Genomic DNA, 5,964 nt, shown 5'->3' with positions numbered 1-5,964 from the left:
TCCTGAAGCCATGCGGCATTCTCTTGATATCGATGATACTTTGTATTTTCTAGACACTACTGATGAGATTGTTGATGAATACATGCAGGAAATGTTCAATCCGGATCCATGCGAAGGCTTGTTCGACCAAGAGGAGGACAATGAAGAAGTAATGATGCTTGATTCGACGGAAGAAGTACCATCTACGCCGGGGATCTTGAAAAAGGTGCTCTGAAAGATGAAGAGGGCTAGGAAATGCCATCAGAAATGCTCCAAGGCTGTTGGAGATGTGCTTGAACCAAACAAGTTGGATGAACCATTGCTAGGCGGTCCCAAGCCCGATAATTCAGAGGGGCGTGGACTCACCCCTGTGGGCGACCTTGTAAAAAATGCACGGGTGTGGGTAATTTCCACACGCCCGTACAAATCTCTGCAGATGAGTTCTCTCCATTAAGAGAAGACAAAGGGGCATGCGGTAGCCCCTGTGAGTTGGGCCTGTGAATGTCCATACCCGTGCGGAATTTTCGCACGGGCGTGCAAAACACTTAGAGATTCTTCTCGATTGGGTAGAGAAGCCACAGGGGCGTGCGGCCGACCCTGTGGGTCTGGCGCAGGGGTGTGGGTATTTTCCATACGCCCGTATGAGAGCATTCAGAGGCAGTGAGGGCCCGTTTGGATTGCGGAATAAGAATGGGAATAGGGGGAATAAAAAAAGAAGAGGAATGTGAATGGGAATAAGGGGAATGAGAATAATGCGTTTGGTTTAAGGGAATAAGGATTGGGAATAAAAAAAGTGAAAAGGTAGGATGTAGTAAAATTACATCAATACCCTTGTATATAAATAATATGATATTATATAAAATAATAGATTATGCTTAATGAAAATATTTAACATTATTTATTATTAATTATTTTTATAATATATATATTTCAATATATTATAATTATATAATTAATCTTAATAATTTATTTAACAATTATATATTTATTAAATTAGTTAATATCATTAAATACGTTTAATTAAAATAATTAAATTTTATTTATTTTAATTTTAATTTCCCAAAATAATTTAATTAAATTATTTTAATAAATAAAGCTAAAATATATAAATATGTAATTATATATGCTAGGGGTATATTAGTAATTTTATAACTAAGGCATACTTCTCCCCCCATTTTTGGGTGGAATAGGATGCCTCTCCTAGGAGTAATCCTTTTTCCATGCATGGAGGCAACTCATGCCTTTCCTGATTACCAAACAAGGGCTTGGGAATGAGATTCCCGTTCCCAAGCCCTCAATCCGTAATCCAAACGGGCCCTGAGTGTTCTCCTGAGATCACACAGGGGCGTGTATCTGCCTCTGTGAGGCTTTCCTATGGAGATGCACGGTAGTGGGTAATTTTCGCATGCTAGTGCGGGTATACAGAACGCCAAGAGACGCGAGTCCTCTTACAAGGATTCTCGTTTCTCTTCATCCTCATATCCTCCATTTGTCTAAGGACACTCCTATATTATTTCCCAACCTCTTATCACCAATTTGGAAGGATTTCACTTTGTTTTCCGGCCGTTTTCAAAGCTTTCTCATCTCAACACAACGGTAAGCCCTATCTTTGATTTCCTTTGCAAATTCATGATTTTCATCGATCAAACTAGTCAATGATGCTTTTTTTTTTAATTAGAATGTTTATTTATATTTAGAATGAAGTAGAAGCATTATAACGATGCATTTGTTGAGTTTGTGGCGTGGCCGTGCATTTGTTCATGTCCCGTGGATCCACACGAGTGTGCGGAAATTCCGCACGACCGTGTGGATTTCTGCAGCTATGTTTAATTAACTTGTTTGATCTATTCTCTTTCATTTTTTTTGTAGATTATGGCACCTCGGTCAAAGAATCAAGCTGATAAGTGACCGCGAGAGACATCTCCTGAGTCTGAGAGGATGAGATTTGCCATCCCCGAGTACCAGGCTCGGTTTGATCATTTGTCGAGACTTCAGTTCGGACAGACTCGGTTCTTAGACACGAGCATGCTAAGATACTTACAGTAGGTAGACGAGTTCGCCGATGAGGTTGAGGATCTCGTGTTAGTGGGTGGTTGGAGGCAGTTGTTTTCGATTAGAGAGCCAGCCATATAGGAGCTTACACTGGTGGTTCTGTTGTCATTCGAGTTGGACAGATCCTATGCGAGATTCGATGACCTCGACACTGTTAAGTTTAGAGCACTTGGACATCACTATAGTCTGAGTATCACTAAGTTATCAGCTCAACTCGGCTTGTACGAGGAGGCATTTACAGACACTGAGGAGTACTCTCAGTTACCGACACACTATCCTAGAGCCCTGACCCCACATAGAGCTCACAGAGCATTATGTGGTCAGGGCTAGCATGAGCCGGTAGGGATGGCAATGGGGCGGGGCATGCCTCTACCATCCCCGCCCCGCATGGTAATAAGCGGGGCACCGGCGGGGGCGGGTCACCGGCGGGGCACTATTTTCATCCCGTTTTTTTATTTTCGTTAATCTCCCGCCTTGCTTATAGTTATAAATAAGTATTTAAAATTCTTTAAAACATTTATAAAATAGATTTATTTTATAAAACATATATTTTTAAAGACAACTCATAAGAAATTAATTAAAAATTTTTAAAAAAATTCATTTACCCTATACATTATATAATATTTATAATAAATTAAATTATTATCGGGCCGGGGCGGGGCGGGGCAAGCAAATACCAAATCCGCCCTGCCCCGCTAAAAATCGGTGCGGATCGGGGTGGATCAGAGCGGAAACTTCGGGGTGGATCGGGTTTTGCCATCCCTATGAGCCGGGGGTATCCAAGGCCACGTGCCTTTCCTGACCTGCGTACCGATATCTATTTGCCATCATTAGCAGGTCAGTGAATGGCCATGGTGATAGCACTAGCGTTCTGAGCCGACAGGAGCTTCTGTAACTATATTCCATGATACAGTGCATACCGATCCATCTAGGGCACATCATCGCTGAATCATTCGACATTAGGGCCACTATACTATATTGGGAGTGATCTTCTCGGGCCCTTACATTATGAGACTAGTTCTGAGCTTGGGTCTCTTAGGCGCAATTCATGGGGCCGAGAAGAAGAGTATACCTACGCCCTGAGCCTGCAGATGATGAGATTGATGGGCATGGTTCGCTGGGTTCGCACGGGGATTTGTGCTCTGGTTCTACCGGCCGAAGAGATAGCCGAGGAGGAGGGTCATGATGCCGAGGCTTTCCATCTTGCCCCCGAGCCTCGGTCAGCACCTATGGAGATTGAGGCGCCTCTGGTAACAGAGGGCCCACCCCTCGTGCGCATGTTTTCACCATCTTGAGCCCATGATCATTTTGAGAGGCTCAAGAGTGTTGTGGGGGTGATACGGACAGAGGTAGCAGAGGCCCGAGTAGAGATTACCAATATTAGGGCTGCATGGGCCGCATAGTATACGGAGTTTATGGCACGTTTCGACACATTAGAGCAGATCTTAGAGCGAGATGTCGGCTCATCATTTGTCATGCCGCCGAGGACTCCTCACACCCCTGTATATTTGCCATAGAGGCCTGTGGAATTTCGGCACAAGGGTGGATAATTTCCACACGTCCGTGTGGATTCTCTGGAATTCTCTTTTTCAGTCAGCTATGAACAGTACCTGCTATAATAAATTGGTATAGTGTTTGCTACATTGCCTGCTGCAGTGCTGGCCTGAAACACTCCCGAATCCATGTTTTCATCGAGGTAACTTTAACGGGCACACGTTCACGTTATAGATTGCTTTGGTTTTTTTAATAATCGGCCTCATTAGTGAAGATCTTACTATCAATGTACAAGCCTGGATACTCGAATGTGACTGCCTTTGTGCCTCTCCAAACCATTGTGCTAGCTTTAATACACAGAGGTTGGCACACATTCTAGCATCTTGAACCTGACTTATGTTTTCGCGTTTGACCCTTCTCAAGATTTCCTACAAATAGTGAGTTCACGATCTACATTGGCTTCTTTCTTTAAGATTTGGCTTCATAACCCTATATGCATGAAAGTAACACAAATGCACAAGTATTAGCGCTAAAACCTGATAAAAGTAATGCTCATAATAAGGAAAGAACAATTCGCATTCTTATCACACAAGCACTTATCATTTCTATATGGATTCCCTTGGTATCTTATTGCATTCCCTACAAAATCCTCTTGTTCCACCGAGGATATACCACTAATAGAAATCAGGCAATCGGATAGAACATATCCTCCCACACACCCAGTACAACTCATCATAGCCGCCACTCTAGGAGAAGTTAAAGTGTCTAACTTCTTTCTCAATAACTCAACTTGGGCTGCTAATGAGGTAACTACATCAATCTAATGAAGTCCAGCTACCTTATTTCTGTCTCTTGTGTTCCACTGATAACTAATCATCGCCATTTCTTCAATGAGATGTCGGGGCTCGTCGGGGGTCTTGCTTCCTATGGTACCTCCTACTATAGCATCAACTAACTGCTCCGTGCTTGGGTTCAAACAATTATAGAAAATCTAAATGATCATCTACTTGGGAAACCCATGTTGAGGACATTTCCGCAGGAGTTCCTTGAACCTATCCCATTTCTCAAATAGAGATTCCAATTCCGTTTGCACAAAAGATGATATTTCATTCCTAAGTTTCATAGATTTTCTAGGAGAGAAATATCTGGCAAGAAAACCTTCTACCATCTCCTCCCAAGTAGTGATCAATGCTCTAAGTAATGAATGTAGGTATTGCTTTACTCTCCCTTTCAAAGAAAATGGGAATTCTCTCAACTTGATAGCATCATCTGTAACACCATTAAACTTGAGCAAGTCGCACACTTCTAAGAAGTTCTTAATATAATTGTTTGGATCTTCATCGGCAAAACCATTAAATTGTGCCGACTGCTATAACATCTGGATGAAACACGGCTTGAGCTCAAAATTTTGAGCCGTGATCGGTGGCCGCATTATATTAGACTGCATGCCAAGAACTGCGGGTCTAGCATAATCTGATAGTGTCTTCTGTTGCTCATTCTATTCTGTCATGTTATCAGATCCTTCATCTTTTATTTCAGCTTGATTTGACTGTTCTTGCACAAGTTCTTTTCCTCTTCTATGAATTCTTCATTCAATGTTCGGATTTTCTTCAAAAAATGTCGAAAGGTTTCCTCGGGCCATAACCTTGAGCTGTAACCAAATTAAAGAAAACAAATTAGAACGATGGAAGAATAAGAAAGTGTGAAATAGAATAAGTGATGAATAGCTAAAATAGTATAGTGCAAAGTGTTTCCAAAACACCTATCCATGGCAACGGTGCCAAAAACTTGACAATGCCCTTTTGTTTGTGAACCGCAAGTACCTGGGCTTACCGAAATAATAACACCCTGGTGGGTGGGTAGTTGTATCCACAGAGAATAGTGATCAGAAACACAAATGTTGCTATTTAACTAGAATGAAGATGAATCGATAGTAGTGTGAACAAAATCAATGAAAAAAGAAATAAGGAAAGAAGAAGAAAGATGCGCAAATAAAAGATAGGAGAGGCAATCGATAGAAATTGGGGCACCCTGACATTACTCATCCTAGGACTATTGTTTCAAGTGTAAGACCAACCATTATGTTTCTCAACTGATGCTTAATGAGTCGTGAAAATCCTAAAACTTACGGTCCCAAACCTAAGGTCAACCATGACTAACCCTACACTATGCCCTAGTGAAGAAATTGCTCAGTCTCGACGCCTCACACTGGGTAAGGTTGCTTAAAGCTCTAGGGACTCAAAGTGATAAACCCTATTCCCTAATATAGATCTAATCCTTTGGTTCAGGCGGAAGACCCCTAGTCACAATTAAGCTCTAGATACTAAGGATTACTTAAACACTTCACTCTGTTGCTTGCGCAACTAAGCCCAAATGGAGTTTGTCTCTGAGCACTTCACTCTATTGTGACCGTAAAGAACTCTTGGAATGTAGAGGTAG

At 41.9% G+C, this 5,964-nt stretch overlaps 1 non-coding gene across 1 annotated transcript; it reads left to right on the top strand.

Moving 5' to 3' along the window:
- Window positions 1-4,538: 4,538 nt before the first annotated feature.
- LOC120274396 lies at window positions 4,539-4,645 on the top strand. Its single transcript, XR_005540918.1, has one exon. It is a non-coding gene; the product is annotated as a small nucleolar RNA R71 (small nucleolar RNA).
- The last annotated feature ends 1,319 nt before the right edge of the window (window positions 4,646-5,964 follow it).

This window comes from Dioscorea cayenensis, chromosome 12, assembly GCF_009730915.1.
Source record: "Dioscorea cayenensis subsp. rotundata cultivar TDr96_F1 chromosome 12, TDr96_F1_v2_PseudoChromosome.rev07_lg8_w22 25.fasta, whole genome shotgun sequence".
Taxonomy (NCBI): Eukaryota; Viridiplantae; Streptophyta; class Magnoliopsida; order Dioscoreales; family Dioscoreaceae; genus Dioscorea; species Dioscorea cayenensis.
This window is presented reverse-complemented; position numbering and strand designations above follow the sequence as displayed.